Here is a 20,450-nt window from a genome sequence, read left to right as displayed (position 1 = left end):
CCGGATCTCTCAAGCCATTTGAGGTCCAATGCAACGCTTGTGGTGATTGCCTTGGAGCTGTTTTGCTCCAAGAAGGGCACGCCATAGCCTATGAAAGTCGAAGGCTTGACCCTATTATGCAAGCTCTAGGCATATATGAGAAGGAACTCTTAGCAGTTCTACATGCTATAGACTCGTGAAAGCACTATTTATTAGGGACTCCTTTCATTCTGCGAACGGATCACCAAAGCCTTAAGTATTTCATGACGCAGACCAAGCTCTCCGACAAACAAATGAGGTGGGAAAATTTCCTTTCGCAATTTCATTTTCATATTGCTCACATTGCTGGCAAGCATAATCAAGTAGTCGATGCACTCTCAAGACGACCAAGAAAGAATGCAATATCCATAGCAACTCACAATGATCTATCTTCTATGATAGATGAGTATGCTATCGATCCCGGTTTTAGAGATGTGATTTCAGCCCTTGCACTAGGGAAGAAGGAAGAACCATTTACCGTACAAGATGGTTATCTTCTCTATGGCAATAGAGTATGCATTACTAACTCACTATGTGAGAAAGTAATGTATGAATCTCATGCTCCTCCTTATGCGGGGCATAGAGGGATTTAGTCTACCCTAAAAGGGATAGAAACATATTTCTATTAGCCTGCCATGAAAGCAAACATACAAGAAGTTTTAAAATGTGTCGTATGCCAAAAGACAAAGTTTGATAGAGGGAAGCAACCTGGATTGCTTCAACCTTTGTCGATCCCTAATTCACCATGGGAGAGCATATCCATGGATTTTATCTTTGGATTGCCCAAGTCTATCCATGGGAATACAATAATATGGACGATAGTAGACAGGTTGAGCAAACAATCACATTTCATACTTGTCGAAAAGACTATCAAAGCCCATCAAATGGCAACCCTCTTTATATCACAAATCTTCAAATACAATGGCTTGCCAATGTCTATAGTATCGAATAGAGATCCTAGAATGACCAGTAATTTTTGGAAGGGTCTCTTTGAGAATTTAGGTACAAGGTTAAACTTCTCTTCGGCCTATCATCCCCAAACGGATGGCCAAAGTGAAATAGCTAACCTAACAATTCTTGATTTTCTAAAAGTGTATGTCACAGAAGTAGATCAAAAGTCCCAATGAGAGAAGTACTTACCCTTAGTGGAGTATGCTTACAATAACATTGTACATACTTCCACGAGAAAAGCAGCTTTTGAGGTGATAGAGGGAATATCAAAAAGTCCCCTACTACTTAAGATACATGGGAAGATCTTCATTGTAGATGAATATAGCTGAGACCTGCAAGAATCTTTTCAAAAGATTAAGGATCCTATATCCATCTCCCAACAAAGGCAAAAGGTTGTTGCTAATAAGCACAGAAGAGCCCTAGCCTTTGAATAAAATGATTGGGTCTTGCTCAAGTTTTCCAAGGCTCGATTAACGCACACAACGAGCAAGAATCCTATGGGACACCAAAAGTACTACGCTAAGTTAACAAAAAGGTATTGAAAGGGTGGTGGTAATGCATGTGCTAGTCTCCACCCAATCGTGCTATCTTATAGCCTCCCCCTAGCGTACACATTGTCCGGTCATGCCGGTGGCCTTGCCCGTAGGACCCATCTCCTTACATTACACCCCCCTTAGAGAATCGGTTTCGTCCTCAAAAACGAACGTAGGAAAACGTTTCTTAAGTGCGGAGACATTCTCCCATGTAGAACCTTCTTCAGGTCTATCTAGCCATTTTACCAACACTTTTCGTCTGACATGATGTCTGGTGCGAAGCTCATGAGAATCCAAAATATTTTTGGGCTCATGAGGGATGCTTGGCGGTTTGATAAGGTCAACTAACACACCTGTGTCAATGACATTATCATTCTATCATAGTTATTTTTGTAAACGGCTAACATGAAAAACAGGATGAACTCGTGAGTGCTCTGGAAGAGCTAGCTTATAGGCTACTTGACCTATACGTTTGAGAATGGTAAACGGTCCACAATAGCATGGTGAAAGTTTAGCAACTTTTCCCGTCTTCAGACTTTTTGAATGCTCTGGAACTTTGACGAAAACCTTGTCTCCTTCTTTGAAAGTAGCAAGACGACGATGCTCATCTGCGTACTTCTTGAAGGGGATCGGGGAGCACCACAGACGGAGAGTGAGAGAGAGAAGGAGACACACAATGCACAGATATGGGTGGGGAGACTCCAAAGAGTGAGCAGCCTCCTATACACTTATGCTATGTATAAGGTATACAAGTCAGTGGGTGCCCAGACTCTGGGCGGTCGGGCAAGGCACAAGCGCCTATACCCCAACAATCTCCCACTTAAAGGCGACTGTGCCTTTAAGCAAGAGAACCTAGTCTAAAGACTACAAAAGGCGAGAGAAAACCGCTCTCAACCGATGCCCACTGGCTGGCTGTGATCGTGTGCATCCGGCTGTCCTGCTCCTGTGTAAGTCCATACACCACCAGACGTACTGCACACGTACTGCAAGTATGTACGCAATACTTGCATATCTCCCTCGTGCAGTATGCCACCATCAGTCAACAAACGACTGACAACCCCAACTGCAAATGCTCCCACTGCAGCTGCGATATCCGATCTCAAGATCAACATCTCATACATGAGACCATAGAATGCCGATGCAATGCTAGCGGGCCCTGCTAGCTCTACGGAGCATGCATCAACATATATATCCCTGGCAATAGGCATCTCTAACTGACAAGGCGTGTCAGCCACATGCATCTCCTGACTGTCCACAAAAGACGCATCAACCTGTCGTGCAACCTCAGAGCAAACCAGCTACTCTAGGTGTCTGCTGCAAGACATATCCTGCACAACTATATCCCCATGCTCACTGTCGAGCATAGAAAGGAATGACTGCATAATCGCTAACATCTCAGTCTCCTCTACAATCATCCACTGCAAACATGACCACTCAATCTGTTGTGACTCACTAGAGCTCTCATGCTCTAACTCCGTATGCATAGACTCTTGCACAACGTCCTCCTGTCGTGACTCACTAGAGCAAGACCGCTCTACCTGTCTATCCTGCATAGAAGTATCTCGCACAACTGACTCTCTGCTTTGCTCAGTCACTAGCAAAGCATGCATGTCTAACTCTGTCACCTCTCTGTGTGACTGCTGAAGTCGTGCCCCAACTGTGTGCACAACGAGCTCACTACTCTGCACTCCATGCAAAGTACCCTGCAACCCATGAGCAAAAGAGACTCGGCTGCTCTCTCGCTCTCTACCTGGCTGCATGATCACAGAGACAACACCGTCTCTCCCGTGATCCACATGCAATGGGTAACCTGTACCACGCCTGGCACCTCTCGCAATCACTAGCGAACCCAAATGCATCACAAAATCTCGCTCTCGTAGCGAAATCTGACATCCACTATCCCGTAATTGTCTGACTGAGATCAAATCCCATCTCAGATCTGGCACATAACGCACATGACGCAGGGTAAATCTCATACCAATGGGCAAGGACAAACATACGTCTCCTGCACCCTCAATGTCATACACAACACCATCAGCCATGTGCACACAACCAAGTCTCCCACTAGAAAACGTGCTAAACCACTCACGATGCGACGTGACATGGAAAGTAGCATCTGAATCTAGTAACCAATGTGAAGACAATGTGTAATCCGACATGTAATCCGTAGACATAAGATCGTCTGAAGACAAGCTAGATGTAAATGTGACATCGCCGTCACAAGCATACTCAGTAACCATCGTAATGATCTCACTAGCATCTGTCATGCCCAAATCTGCATCACGCATCTGTCGCCTCCGTTGTCTCAAACGCCTGAAACATCGACACCTAATGTGCCCTCTATGTCCACAATGCCAACATGTCAAGTCTCTATGCCGTCGAGACTTGCGTGTGGGACCAATCTCTCCCATGGACATAGAAGTGGGACTAGACTCCCCTGTAGACATGGATGTCGCGTACATAGCATGTAAACTCTGCCATAAAGCATGAGTTGTAGTCTCTCTCGAGACCTGCCAGTAAACACACTCAACCAAATGCAAATGAATCGTAGACATTGCTAACTCATCAAGATCCTGTCAATCATCATCGCGCATAGACTTGGGCTTCGCCGATAAACCACGCAAGGGTTTATCCTGCCCCAAATCTGTCAATGCAATAAGCATATGCTCCTTCCAAGCAACAAAATCTGCACCATCAAACTGTGTCAGACCATAACGCTGGAAGTCAAATGAAAAATCAGCCATAATGCTCGCAAAAGAGCAACCAACAATGAGTAGCAAATGTCAACCAAATCAGCCCTAAACTGGCTCGAATCGCATCAACAAAAGTCTGCAAATATGGCTATAAAATATGGCTGCAAATCAGCCCCAAAATTCATCTCTTAAACAGCTGCATAAACAAGTCACAAACGTGTCCCAGATCAGCCTACAACTGAGTCATACATGGACACCTGCAAAGAGGAAACAATGGCTGAAAATTCAGCACCTAAATAAGCCCTCAAACCTGCCTGTAAACTTGTAAACCTGTAGCTGAAACCTGCTGAAAAACCTCAAGCCATTAGTGCTCGAATCCGGCTACCTAGCTCATAGCCACACAAGCATACATCACAATACTCACTCCTGTGAGTGTGCCAAGATAACTGTACGCCTGTCAAACCCGTGAGCTAATCACCAAGCCCACAATGTGCGGTATCGATGCATACACACACACAAATCTCCCACCTGCAGAGAACATCGCACACAAATGCTGAGTGCAACCCGCAATCTCTACCTAGATCACAAAAATGATGCGCATAAAACTCATGGGAAAATTTTGCCAGAGTTTCGTCAGTAAAATGGCCACAAAACCAGTAACCAAACTGACTGCACGCTCAAAACCATGAGCAACCAAAGCACATCAAACCGCACTCCAAATGCATGCACCAATCTCCACACTTTGCATATATCATTGCAAACACCTGCAAATCTAGTACACAAATATCTGCTCTACCTGTGACTGCCAAAAAACATGCTCGAGGCATACATTGCCGAGCTCAAAATGCAATCACATTATTCTCCCTGAGCATCAAACCACATAAGGCATACATCGTATCCTCCCACCTGTGAGGAAACTTGCAGCAAATATCACTCTCACATCTCATAGCAAACCATGTGTGGAATCCTCGACACACAATAAACAACTGCTACTGCAGTAAATTAAGTGTTCATAATTTTTAAATTCTGATATGACAAGCGCGTCCGGAGCGTGCCAAAACCCCAAGGTAGACTCCTGGATCACATGTATCCGAGTCCGGGTGTGAAAGCTATGCCAAAAACCTCCGTTTCGACCCAAAAACGCAGCATAAACTGCCAAAAGAGGCCTGAAAAATGCAGCTCCTCAACCGTAGCTCGAATGAGGTTTTTGATGGCTCGAATGGCTTCGAAAGGGGGGTAAAACGCCAGAACACTTGGCGGAAACGCTCTCGAAAAGCTGAATTTGCCGATGCCGAAGTCGAAACCCTGTTTGCACTCTTGAAAGTGCGCGCGCGCGGACGCGATTTCGGGAATGAAACTGGCTCTCCGCTGTCGTCGTGACTGTGCACACACGCGCTCCCTCCGCACCTACGCTCTGATACCCAATTGAAGGGGATTGGGGAGCACCACAGACGGAGAGTGAGAGAGAGAAGGAGACACACGATGCACAGATATGGGTGGGGAGACTCCAAAGAGTGAGCAGCCCCCTATACACTTATGCTATGTATAAGGTATACAAGTCAGTGGGCGCCTAAACTCTGGGCGGTCGGGCAAGGCACTGGCGCCTATACCCCAACACTTCTTATATCGATCTTGAGCTTGCTTAACATTCTGTTGAGCAACTCGAAGCATGTCAAAATGGTCTTGGAGAAAATCCTTCACTTGTTGTATCTTCTCCTTAGCCAACCCCACGGTAACGGGTGATCTAGGTTGAAATCCATACAAAAGCATAAATGGACTAAACCCTGTAGTCACATGCTTTGAACTATTATAAGCAAATTCGAATATAGGTAAGTAGTTTTCCCAACTGGTTTGCTTCTTGCTAACATACGCTCGTAGCATATCCTCTAGCACTTGATTAACTCTTTCTCTTTGACCATCCATTTTTGGATGATCAGCCATACTTAGATTAAGTTTAGTTTCCAGCTTTTGGAACACAACTCTCCAAAAGTGATTATTGAACTTTCGATCTCTATAACTAATGATACTAGTTAGAAGATCGTAGAGTATATATATATGCTCTACAAATAGCCGTGCTAATTCTGGTGTCTTAATCGTAGTCTTAGTGGGAATGAATCGACCCATCTTTGTGAGACGGTGGACAATTACCCATATGGCATCATGGCCACGATTTGTAGTAGATAATCCTACTACAAAATCCATAGAGATACTCTCCCACTTACCTTGTGGAATCTCTAAAGGATGTAAAAGGCCACCTACCTTGAGGCGTTCTGCCTTATTAACTTGGCACTATTAGCAGTTTAGTATGTACTCTTGAACATCATGATGTAAGCCCGGCCAATAAAACTGTCATCGAACTAAGGCGTACGTCTTACAAATACCTGGATGACCAGCACTTGGACTAAAGTGACACTCAAATAAGATTTGGCGCCTAGTGTCTGAGTCCTTTGGCACACATACTCTACCCTTGTGGAGTAGGTAGCCATCATCAAATGGAAAAATTCTTCCATCACTTAAGCTCTTCCTAAGTAGGGGTGTAGCTCTATGTGTTGGAGTTTTTATCTGCGCGTGCAGAGACATGTTGATCTGGCTGTACAGATACATGTAAGTATGAGGGATCCTTTTTTAAAACTGCACTCCATACTTTAGCATATGATTGATCTTGTGCACACTTGCTACGTAATGACTCCAAAAATCCACTCTTTATTTTTGTGAAAGCAAGTGAATTAATCTGAGGCATCCGACTTAGTGCATCCGCTACTACATTATATCGCCCATTGCAATATTGTAGCTTACAATCATAATCGTGAAGGATTTCTGCCCATCTAGCTTTACGGCCCTTCAAGTCCGTTTGAGTAGTAAACCATTTCATACTCGCATGGTAAAAAACTACTTCAAACTCGGCACCATATAAATAGTGTCGCCACTTTCGTAAAGCGTGAATTATGGCATAGAGCTCTCTCTCATAGACAAAATAATTTTGTTGAGGTCTATCTAACTTTTTACTTTCAAAGGCTATAGGTCTTCCCTCCTGGAGAAGTACCGCACCAATTGCTTTATCACTAGCATCAGTCTCTACCACAAACGGCTTAAGTGGGTCCACGATTGCTAGGATAGGAGCAGTGGCTATAGCTACCTTGAGCTGTTCAAAACTGCATTTTTGGGCTTCTTCTCAAGAAAAGGTCTTACCTTTTGCTTTAAGTTGATCCATCATAGGAAGAGTGATTTTGGCATAATCACGGATATACTATCGATAACATCTAGCCATGCCTAAGAATATTTGAAGCTCCTCAACCGTGTTGGGATGTGGCCATCAAAGAATGGCAGTGACCTTGTCAGTGTCCATTTTGATCCCAAAATAAGAGATCACATGACCGAGGTAATGTATCTTTGTTTTAAAGAAATCGCACTTGCTTTGCTTAGCATACAACACGTGAGCTCGTAACTGTTCGAATACTAATCGTAAGTGTTCTATATATTCATCTTCAGTCTTACTGTAAATGAGAATGTCATCAAGGAAAACCACAAGAAATTTTCCAAGATAGGTACGTAAGACACTATCCATGAGTGTCATAAATGTAGCTAGTGCATTGGTTAAACCAAAAGGCATAACCGAAAATTCAAAATGCCCGAACCGTGTTCTAATGGCAGTTTTGGAGATATCTTGCAAAAGGATATGCACCTGGTGGTATCCTGAACAAAGATCTATCTTTGTATAGTATCTTGCCCCATGGAGTTGATCAAACAACTCATCCACTCTTGGCAGAGGATACTTGTTCTTGATGGTTATGGCATTTAATCCGCGATTGTTGGACGGATACACCGCGACGGACGTCAGCACAGTGAGAACTCACCTAACATATAATGTCAGCTAAGGACGAAGCTCGACCCGCAGGCGCGTGGAAGCAAGCATAAGGTGTCAACCTACACTCGACCGACTCCTAACTAAATCCTACAGAGGTCTCTACCAATTGTCTAAGTCACAGCCTTCAAGAGTGCATAAGAGGAAACTTCCTACAACGCTTTCTAGAGCCAAACACCCATCAAACAATCTCAAAACACCATAGAACTTGAAGGAGACCCTACTAATACCAATAGGTCGCTCTCCCTAAGGTTTATGAACCAAAACCCCAACCCAAAACACACGGTGCAAAATCACGTAGGATGTCTGACCGAAATTTGCAGGTCTTCGTTTTCGAAATCTAAAGTGCCTAATGTGTAGTTCTACTCAATGTGAACGCGTGGATATGCTGCAATGCAAAATCAGACAACGTATGCTCACTAAATCACCAGATGAAGCTCGTAGAAGGAGCTCGCAAAACCGGACCGTACGCGCGCAATGTAGGTATCGGTGTGTAGCTCTCATCGGGGGCAACACGCTGTACTTCTTCGCACTCGATTTCGACCACCGGTGCATACGTAGCGTCAAGATGAAGCTCACACTCTCTCTCGCACACAGTATGCTCACTCACAGACTTCAAAACTTGTTTTATTTAAATGACAAAAGGTTTTTCATTAAGGTCAAAAAGTGGTATATATACCTTACGATTCTCAAACCCTAAAGTTCCAAATCAACCATCTACTCCATCTAACTATCAACACTGGGATACAATCTGGAAACTTATGTAAGTCCCAATATTTACAAGGTGAAAAATTAGGTTGTATTATCAGGTTTCTTCAATAAATGAATAATTACAAAAAATGATAATCTTCTGAGTAGTTAGTTGTCGTGGGGTGTGTCCAGCTTCTAACACTCCCCCCCTCCTTGCTCATGTCGTCCCCGACATGGCCGTTGATCTGCTTCTTCATCGTATGGTTTCACGCATCTTGATCAGTGATTCATATCTTGCATGTAGGTTCATCATTGTTGGGCCAAAAATATCAGTGTTTATTGTGAAGAAGCCGGTGTAGAACGCTTCTTCAAAGGCCTGGAGGTGATAGGATGGTAGAAACATTATCCTTTGATACAACGCATGTATCACCTCCTTGGAAGTCTGACTAGACAGATCATAAGCGCATCTGTAAGTATCTTGGAACAAGAAGATATTGTCTGTCACCTGGCCTGGCTTGAATGTCTCAAATACTTCTAAGAGGGTTTTGCAGATTTTCTTCATCATGATGCACGTAAGGTCAGGTGAGCCAGTGAACAATTTGATGGCACCCGTTAGGGTTTTCACCATGTATTGGACACTTATTCTCTCACCTGCCTTCAAGCTCAGCAGCTTAGGGTAATTCAGCCAAGTGGGTTGGCTCCTTTGTAAGATCTCCTGGGCTTTCCACGTCCTGATCCTTGGTAGAGGACAAAAGCTGAGGTTGTCTCTGATGTTTTTCGGTGCCTCTACCAAGTGGATCAGGTATTGTGGGTACTTTGTGAGCCAAGCCTTCCTCCATTTGGGCTGACAGTCAACTATTAGCCTGACCCCTTCTGGTTGGGAGATATCTGCATTGTGGAGTGGCACGGTCGGCTCTTCTCTAATCCTGTTATTGATTGTGGCAGCTTCATATTTCAGCAATGGATATGGGAGAGAGGGTTGAAGCCATTCGCGCCTGAGGTTGCTGGCGTCAATCTTCTGGATGGTCATGGACTTGAAAACCCTCTCCTCCCACTCCAAGGCTTCCTTTGTTGTCTCTCTGATCTCCACCTCTATTGCTTTACGCAACTTTTCTTCCTCTTCCTATGTTAGATCATGTGGCTCTTGAGAGGATCCTTCTAGGATTTCCTCTTGCATAGGTGTGTCCATCGGATCTGCCACATTTTCTAAATCAATGCCTTCATTGGCCGCTGGCCTTGTTCCCTCTTGCTCTCCGGCTTGCTGTCCTCTCAGCTCCTCAATCTGCTTTAGGAGTTTCTGTTTTTTTTTATTCAGCTTCTTCGCCCATATTCACGAGGAGGTCATTCAATTCGGCGTTTATCCTCTCCGCCTCCTCGAGCTTTCTTTTTATACTTTCTACTTCCTCTTGCAGGGCTTTTTGGTCTTCTTCCATTCTTGTTTGCATGACAATAGACCCTTCTGACATCATCAATCTTTGCTTTTTCTCTAGAGTCAGCTCCTTCTGAAGTTCTTGCATCTGTTCTTCATAAAGTTGAATTTTCGTAGTGATGTGAGTCGAGCTAGTAGCTCTGACTCTGGCAAGGGATGCCCGCAGCCTCTGGATGGTCTGATCTTTCACTTTGAGCTAGTCCTTGAGCTCAAGGACCTCATCCTCGCGGGCTTCTTGATCTATCTCCGCCTTTTCTTTGGCGTTTCGCATGGCTTCAACTTCTTTAGATTCCTTAGCCAGCTGTAGGGTCAGGTTATCCCTTTCCCTCTCGGCATCTATCAGTGATTTGCTGAGTTGCTGACATTCCTCTGCAACTCCTTCATTCTTTGTGCTGCTGCCTGATTTTCTTCCTCCATTGCCTGGCATCTTTGCAATGCCCTTGCTAGGCTGGCCTGTAGCTCCGCTTCTCTCTCTTTCTACCTTTGACTTTGTCCTTGCAAAGAGTTTACTTCCATCTTTATCTTCACTTCAATGGCCTTGAGAGCTGCCATCTCACTTTCTGAAGCCATGGACTGCGCTCTTAACCCGGTTAGCGTCGTCATCACCACATCCCAATTGTTGGAGGGCGGGTGCAGGTCCACTGTATCTCTGGCCATTTCTTTTAGTTCTACTAACCTGATGCCTTGCATTTGTTCCTTAGGTCGTGTGCTTGCCAAGTCGAATGCGACTGTGGCAGCCTCTTCTTTCGTGTATCCTGCTGCTAGCAGGTCCAAAAATGTGTTATATGAATCATTTTGTTCTTGTTGCCCACTTCGAGGCTTTGTCTCCTCACTTTTGGGTTTAACCTCTTCCCTTTCCTGGCTTTGTTCTCTCTTGGGCTCCTCCTGGCCTTTGTGTTTGTCTTCCTCCATTTTATCTTCTTGTGGAGGGTTGTGAGGAGGTGGTGAGGGCGGTGAGCTGGGTTTAGGGCTGGCCGGTAGAGATGTAGGCTTTTTCTTTAAATCTCTGTCTGTCTTAGTTTTTCTTTCTCTCTCTTGGCTCTCTTACTCATCTAGCAGTTTCTGCCGTATTTGCTCCACTTCCTCCTTTGTGAAAGGTACATGCGGTATATTTTCTGAGGCGGCATCAAGAATCTCAAAATTTTTGATATAATCCTCGAATCTATCCCTTTGCACTCTTCGGGATGATCCCGACATTGCTTCTAGAGAAGGCTTCCAGAGTTCACTTAAATCACCTTTAAGGGCTCTTTCTGCTCGGAAGCTCTCCATCAGCCGCTCTAGTCTTGCCGCTTTTTGTGACTTTGTCTCTTTTGCAGGCACTTGGGCAAATTCTTTCTTTCCTTTCTTTTGTTCTGGCTGCTCTTCTTGAACAGGCTCTAGCCGTCTTTTCAATCTTGTGGCAACCCTTAGTGCTCTTTGTGGCTCGTCCTCTTTGTCTTCTTTTAGCCTCAGCTAGTCGTTCTGAGACAGGGGGTCAGTCCATCTTCCTTTTGCGTGTAATGCCCCATAAATCACCTTAGTGATTAGTTCTCCTGGCACAATATACGTTGGCTTCTTGTTACCCATCTTCACTAGGTTGTCATGTACATATGCTGCATAGTTGATTATCTTTGGAGTGCTCTTCATCATTGCCCAAGTGAACGTCGTGGCAATTGCTCCTAGCGGCATTCGGTACTTTTGTGGCCGCTTCGTGCACATATGGAAGTATTGGTTGTACAACTGACTCATGATTGCCACTCTTGGGTTGGCAATATCTTCAAAAGTGTAGTTTCCTTTCTTCTCATTGTACACCTTGACATCATCCCTTCTTTTCGTTACACTATCCCCCTTGTTGGAGAGGTCTAGTGCATCTGCTACAACCTGCTCAGTGATGATTATTTCTGTTTCTGGCCTGCCTTGTAGATCGGTTACTTTGGCCACTCCATCTTCTTTGATGGTTGTCACAAACTCCCAGACTCTCTTTATGTCAACCCCTGCCGACACTGCTTCAAAATAGTTGTGGAGATCAATCTTCTCCAAGTACCCCGCCATCTTGCTTCTTACGAACTCATTGAGTTCTCGTGGCAGCATTGGTAGCTTCCCTTCAGTGTCTTTGAACACTCCTTGGTAGATCTTTAGGTCGTTGGACTCTAACAGATCTTCTTGGATCCATGTGCTGGTGGGCTTTAGTGTTCCTTCTGGTATGACGAAGGGCTCCACTTCTTCTAGTTAGTCCTTAATGGTCATTCTTTTCTTCTTTGCCGGTGACTTCGCGGCTGCAATAGATCCTGTTGCACTCAGTAGTCCGAAGTTAGCGTTTTTTCCATATTGGCTTAGAAACTGAGTTTTAACTTTCCAAATGACTTGAAAATTGAAAATAAATCTCAAAAGGAACTTGTGAAACTGTGCATGTGCTCACAGTGCAAATCTGGCCAAAAATTTCCATTTAGACATCCTACGCGTAGGATGTCTTTTTCATCAGAATTGGTTGATACTTGACATGCTGGTAGTGTATGGCTTATGGAACATGGCTATGTGCTTGGATATGGATTTGGATATCAAAAAGTGGATTTTTTGGGCTGATTCAGGCTTTAGGTCACAAATTGGGTAGAAGGTCCATAACCGGTAGCAATTGATGTCCAAATGGGTTGAAAATTGCACCATGGTATTGGCTCCCATGATGTCACTCTTTGAACAGAAGGTCCAAATTATGTTGGAGACATCCTACGCGTAGGATGTCTATTTCATCAAAATGACATGAGATTTGTTATGTGGGTAGTCCTTGGCCTATGGAACATGGATATGCTCTTGGATTTAAATTTGGACAAGGATTGATGCTTGCAAGAGCCTGTGTAGTGTTTTTGGGCTCAAAAAATGTATCTTGAAGGTGTTGGGGGTCAAAAATGATTAGAATGGCTTCAAAATTGATATATGAGCTCTTGATGATGCGGTGATTGGATCTGGAATGAGCAACCATCCTCTGAAGGCCAAAAATGTCAAATAGACATCCTACGCGTAGGATGTCTACTTCACCAATTTTTGCTTCTGACCACACAGATTGGTTGGTGAGGTGCTTGTGAATGTGTTGTGCAAGTTTCATGTGATTTGGACAAGATTTGGTAGGTCTATGGCCCATTATTGCCTCTATGCCCTAACTTTGCATTTTTTCATGCATATGAGGTCAATTTTGGTCCAAATGTAATGAAACTTGGTGGATAGCATGTAAAGGTCATTCAAAAAATGTGTATGATGAAAAATATTGGGATCTATGCCCAGAAATGCCCTTGAGACATCCTATGCGTAGGATGTCTCCTGATGATTTTTTCATGGATTGTGCCCCTAGTGCCTTACCTTAGTCCCCCTGAGTCCCTTTCAAGCCTAATTTCAACAAAAAGTCAAATGGATAGAGAATAACTCCCTGTGTGGACTTCAGAGCCTCCGAGCCGTTTTCTAACTTTTGGAGTGCTTTTTGGCAGTGAAATTTCTTGATGTTGGTCTCCATAGCTTCCCGATCCCCTGGGGATCCTTGCCGTATGGTTTTTGTCGACTTTGGCTTCACCGGAGCTTCATTTGGCAATTTGTCGCTCTAGAAGCACCCGTGGTTGCGTTTACTTATCTTCGATGATTTGTGGTGTTCTACCACCATAGGACTTGGTTGTTGATGGTCTAGGAAAGCCGCTCGTGAAGTTTGGTGGCAAATGGGCATGCGGTTTGGCCGCGAAAGCAATTTGACGCTTTGTGTGTTTGATGCCGTTTCTGAAGTTTAGTGCCGCTTCGGGTCACTTTTTGGTCATGTGGGTCACATAGACTTGTCAAGCATGTCGAGATGCTCCTACCCATGAAATTTGGTAGCATTTGGGCACCTTTTTCGCCGATTTCCCATTTGGTGGCCTCTTGCGGGTTTCTAGGAATTAGGGTTTTTTCCGATGATTTTCTACTGCCTTTGGACATCCAAGACTGGTCTCCTATGCTAGGGTAAGCTGTCGATGAAGTCTCGTTGCTTTTGGGTTAGCCATTAGGTCGCCACCTCTACTTGTAGGTCCCTATCGCCCGCTTTGTGTGTGAACCCTACGCTAGTTTTCGCGACAAATAGACAAACATGCACGAAAAGCTCAAGGTGGTGAGCCTACCTCTCATGTCTGAAGCTCGTCGGGTAGTTGTGTGCGTCGTAGAAGCTACTGGAAGGTCCGTCTACTCTAGGTGGCAAAAGCTCTCTCCAAAAGGTCAATAGTGAGAATGAGCTAAAAATGAGGTGAAAATTTCTTATAATGGAGGTCCCCGAACCACTTTTCATGAAATTTGACATGTGCTCCCAACTTCTTGCGAGATGCGGTTTAGGCTCAAAAATTTCTTGATTTGGACTCCATTTGCTCTGTTTACCAAAAATTTGGCATTTCGATCAAAACCTGGCCAAAACACGCTTTCCGCTCCAGTCTCATAATTGCACCCCCATTGTACCATAGATTTTCCTGTAGTCACTGATCATCCCCATATTTTTTGTTTTTCATTACAACTGTTTTTCACCTGCTTTTTGTATTGTTGAAGTTTTTCTGTCGAAAATTAGCAAAATTAAAAGGAAAATAGCAAATCAAACCCGGAAAATCCCCAAAAATCATAATAAATCAAAAACATTACCGCAAAACATTATATACACTCACATGCAATTTTTATGGCAGGATTTCTCCGTTTTACCAATATTTTGCCCGAAAAATGGCTATTTCTACTTATATACACACTCTTAGGGGCTTGATTTGGCATTTGGCCCCATATACCTATAGATACATGTTGTATAAGGGCATATGTCCTTGGGTTAGTCCAGAAAATTTCGCAATCAAACAACAACCCTTAAAATAGTCGAAAATCATGCCCTTTTTTGCTCTTTCTGCTATTGGTTCTGCATTTGAGAATGCCTCCCTCCTCCTAGACGGAATCCTCCTAGACGACAAGGTATCGCCTCGGAGTATGTGTCGTGCATAGGTTGAAAAATTTGTGCTAATGCTTGGCCGATTACTGTGGCCCTAATTGATGCATACTCGGCCAATGCATGGAAAAATTAATGTTGTGCAAGAGAAGGGAATAAGCAAGATGCTTATTGGCATTCGCCGTCGAGGTTTTCTGTTTTCTTTGCAAGTAACAGCTATAACTCTGCTACTCTCTATTTAATTGTCTTTTTTGCCACAGGCAATTGCTTTGCCGCTACTGTTGATATAGCCGTAGCTGTTTTTATGGAGAGGATTGGCTTGGCCAGAATGGCCATGGTCCGTATTTCCTTTGCTTTCTATTGGTAGCTTGTTTTTGCCGGTTTTTGTAGATGGTGTGGTACTTCCTTGGTTGCCGCTGGTTTGTTGCGGATTGGCATCCACATAAGTCGGCTGTCCTTTTTCAAATGTAGATGTCTGCCTTCCGTTGTTGCTTGTACTGGGTGAAACTACTTCCTTGAAGTTTGAAGCTTTCCCTTTCCTTCTAGTTTTCCTTTCAACACAAGTATGTTATCTTTCCTTGTTATACACAAAAAGGGTCAATAGCTTGATGGTAAAGTGTTGGCCTCTTACCCTCATGGAGTGGGTTCAACCCTCCTTCATGCAAGGGTTAAGCGGGCCTTCCTACACACACAACCAACGGAAGCATTGAGAGTCTCGGTGTCATCAAGTTGCCGGTCAAGTATGCCTTGGTCGCCCGCCTTAGTCATGCACTGTGGAGGACGTAGATGGGGTGGTCGCTGTCTGTATTTGAGGCACACACAAGAAACTGTGCATGTCTTCTTTTTGCTACGCAGCGGAGATGTCACTATCTGCAGAATGTGGGGGAGAAGCAATGCATCGCATGCACATGCAATCTACTTTTCCCCTTTTCCCAAAATAGCTCAGATACCAGTGAAAGGGCGATGGTAATGCATGTGCTAGTCTCCACCCAATCGTGCTATCTTATAGTCTACTCCTAGCGTACACATTGTCCGGTCGTGCCGATGGCCTTGCCGGTAGGACCCATGTCCTTACAAGTACTATGGCCCCTTTCAGATTCTTAAGCCAATCAAAGAGATGGCCTATCAACTCAAGCTGCCCAGCCATTGGCTCATACACAATGCTTTCTACGTGAGCCTACTAAAGCCTTACAAAGGAGAGCCACCTCAAGAAGCAATTATTGAAGACCCACTGGAGATTGAGGACCAAGAAGAGGTGCTGCAGCCCGAGTCCATTCTTTGACACAAAGACAAGGTATTATGAGGCGATAAGACTATCCACGATATCTTATCAAGTTAAAAAAAAATTATCCTTTTTAAGATGCTAGATGGATGCAAGGCATACAATTAAAGGATAACCTAAACCTTGTCAATGATTACAATAAATTTCCTAGAGTAAGCAAATGTAAATATGTTTAAATAAACAAAGTTTTTGTCTTATAAGACTCTCTTTTTCTTGTGCACAAATGTCAATGAGTATGCGTGCTAGGGAACATGTTTGTGGAGACGACATCTCCCATACACCAAGTAGAGCTTGTCACTCTACTATGGAAGATTGATAGCGACTAATGTGCAGACATGCTTGCGGCAGTTAACGCTCTCAAGCATCAAATGGACTAGTCACCCATTTTGGAACGATGTCGTAGGGTAAAATAGGCATCCTCTACCTGCTAGCAAACGGACTAATGACTAAACTTTATCTTCTCTACCTCATAGTCGAGGACAACTATGATTTCAAGAGAGAGGTAATGTCATAAAAACTAATATTTAATACTCCCAAAGGATTTTCTCATGTTAAACTAGTCATTTAATATGGGGAAGTATTAGGGGAGTAAAAGCTAGAATATTGGTTAGGCTGCCAGACCGGTCTCTATGAGGGATCCAAAGGAGGGAAAATAGGGATTCAAAGGGGGACAGTCTGCAAAAGAGCAATGTGCTTCAATGGGGCTTAAAAGACCTAAGGTTCAACCCCATTAAGACTTCCATAGGGTAAAGTTTCTAATTTTAATTGTATTGTCCAAAGGCCAAAGTAGGGGAAAGATTGGATGGTCATGGGAAGACTAAAAAGTCTTCTCACATCCCTAGGAAGGAGGGGGCAAGCCCTTATTGTAGGGGATGAGAGAGAAACACACACACACTCCAAAGCTCCCCCTTTACACAAAGGGAATACTGGACACATGTCAGGCTCCTAGCCCAATTGCTCCCAATCTCCCCTCAAATGCTATTGGATGGCCATAGAGGTGGACCAATGAGAATTAGGCTAGAGTAAATTTAGTCTAATCAATTTAAAAATGCTTGATAAAAGAACCAACAAAAAGTAAGATCCCTAAAAGACTATTGGACAGTCTACCAAGGAGTCCAATGAGCATCAAACAGCCCAATGGCTTGCCTGATTCCTATTGGCCAGAAGACTCAGAGGTCCAATGAGAGTTTAATTGAATTATTTAATTACCTAAATCTCTCACAAAAGGGAAAAGGGGAACACTTGTCAAAAGGCTATCAATTATGCTTCTAATTTGCGATTGGCTAAGCTTTACAGGAGCCAATGGGAGACCTACATGAGAAAATAGCAAGAGGGGTCGACCAAGATAAGAGAGAGGGCAACATTTTACTCTAACACAATGCTACGCACACACACACACACACACACAACTCATGTGTGCACGAAGAACTCCATCTCCTTCTCCAAGCGTTGAGAAGTATAGGCCTACACCAACAACTCTTGGCTATGGAATGCAAATCCAACCAAGAGCCAAGCTTCAATGGCATGCTCATCTCGTCTACCATGCTAATTACTAAGCTAAGCTATGCTATTAGAGTGATTATGTTAGGAGAATACTTCTTTCTCGTAGATACATCTTCTTCCTCTCAATCTATCCTCATTCCCTGCTAGCTCTCACCATTTTTGAAGGTGTGTGAGGTCTTGGGACTGAGGCTAGGGACACTAGGTGTGTTTTTCAAGCATAATTTGGTGCATGAAGCTTCCATCTTCATTGTACCAACTAGTTTTGTCAAGGAAGACAAAGATCGTATAATGCAAAATCCTCCTTTGATGGGAGAAGCTATAATACAAAGCCTTTCTGGAGGGGGGACCGGTCCATGTAAATCCGGTCCTCAACTGTTGTCAATTGTTCTATTTCCCTCTCTTTTCGAGTATTGTCAATGCCAAATTAGCTAGTTGTGTAAATTGCTATGTTGCTTTCTCAAATTAAGTACTCTTTCTATGCTCATTAGGAACTTGTTCTTAATGAAATGCTCACTATGTTATCAATTTTAGCTACACACAAGCTACTAGTGCATTAAATGTTACATAGATGTCGGTGTGACACACCACCATGTCGATCTCCTATAAGGTAAGCTCATTGGGGAGAACGAGTTGGTTGATTACCCGCTGAATGACCCTCTTAAGGTCGCGTCTTAGGTTGGCTAGGGTGGTTGCACCAAAGCTAATCTTTGGCACGAGTCGCGAGTAACTGGAAGCTTCGCATATGAGGTGGTGAAGAGGTGTTGCACGAGGCATCTACGGTAGAAATATGGGCGGTCTTTCGGGCTAAATAAGCGAAAGAGTAGGTAACATGTGCTGGTTATCACCTTGCTCTCCTCATTGAGAAGATTAATGAGCTCTTTGTTGAGAGGGGGTGGCAGCCAACCTCGATAACCCAGAGCCCAACTCGATAACCCAGAGCCCAACTGGGCGGATAGAGGAATAGGCAGGCCGGGTAAGGTAGTGCTAAGCAATAAGGGCGACAGCCCGTACCCAGTTTGCGCGGGGGCCTTCTCTGACTGAAAATAAACCCCCCCACCTATTCCTTTAGACCCTCCCTTACCTTGATGTGAGACGTTGCTCACTGAACCATCTGGTCCTCTGTCCATGTTTCCTTTGCGCGATAGGCCTCCCCAAGCTCCTGGTACTGTTTTCAGAATTCCAGGGTCCTCTCCACTTTGGGGCGCGTTAGTTGATTATCGAGAGGCTCTCCCTCATTCACTCCCATGTCCGGTTCTTCTTCTAGGATCCCCCCCCCCCCCCCCCCCCCACGTTGGCTAGAAGGCACCCTCCCGTTTTGGGCTCATCATCCTTTCCCTCCACGTGTTCCCTGCTGGATAAAATCTCGAACCTATCAGTGTATTTACTTGTAGATTTCTTGAATGCTAAAAAAAATGATTACGAATTGTCCACTCGAACATAAATTACCCATTGCTCATAAAGAGCACTTAAATAGTAAAATATCCATAATCTTGTTATCCCTTCTCATAGTCCATAGTTCCCTTATGCTTTTGCCACATGTTAGCTGCATTGAATAAAAATTTAGCCATTTTTATTACAAATACTCTCATCCGTAAGATTCAAGAACGATTGCAAATCAGCTCCAAATAGTACAAGAAACACTCACGATGATGAAGCTCTCTCGCCAAGAGAACCAATCGGCTCTGATACCACTTGTGAAGAGTGCGTGCATGCTCGGCATGTTGTACAAGAAAGGAGAATGCAAAGTGTTTTGGATTGAGCTCTCAGTGAGGATTAGAATGCCTAGCTACTCCTTCTTGATCTATATTACCAATGAATAGAGAAAAGGTTAATTAGATCAGTAAAATGGGTGTTCGACCAAGTGGTCCAAACCCTAACATGAAGTTAGAAATCATGAAAACGAAAAAGTGTGACAAACTTTCTCTTAGATATTGTGGTCCCTTTGAAGTTCTTAAAAAGATTGGGGACGTATAAACTAGAGAGTTCTCAAGTTCACCTTTTCTTACCCGTTAGAAAACTGAAGAAATCAATTCACAGGTTAGAGAACATAGTTTCTCCAGAGATTTTGGTTGGCTTGATAGAGCCATCAAAGATACCGCATAAACCAAAAAGGATTCTAGGATATCGAGATAACCAAACACGTCATAAAGTGTATCTGTTAGGACAACGGCCTTGCACTTGTCTAGTCCGGCCTTGCCATTGTGCTTACAAATTATTACTACCTACACATTCTCGTATTCATCCGGTGTTTCATGTAAGTCGTTTACATAAGTGGTTACATGGGGATGACAATGTCATTGACCAACAGATTTTGGTTGATTTCGTTGAACCTCCTACCTTACCGCATGAATCTGAACGTACACTACAAGAGGTACTTAATATTAGCAATGCTCGCTGTGCGACGCTCAAAAGTGAAAACCCACGGCGTCGCTATGGGCGTCGCTAAGTTACAAGTAAACTAGCGACGCCCATAGCGACGCCGAAGACATGGGTTAAAAAATAACCAAGAGCGTCCGAAAACTCGGATCTCAGATCTGAGTTTTCGGCGCGCACTCAAGCAAGCAAAGGTAACCCGTGCTCTCCCTCTCT

This window comes from Adiantum capillus-veneris, chromosome 8, assembly GCF_014529385.1.
Source record: "Adiantum capillus-veneris isolate H3 chromosome 8, ASM1452938v2, whole genome shotgun sequence".
Taxonomy (NCBI): Eukaryota; Viridiplantae; Streptophyta; class Polypodiopsida; order Polypodiales; family Pteridaceae; genus Adiantum; species Adiantum capillus-veneris.
This window is presented reverse-complemented; position numbering follows the sequence as displayed.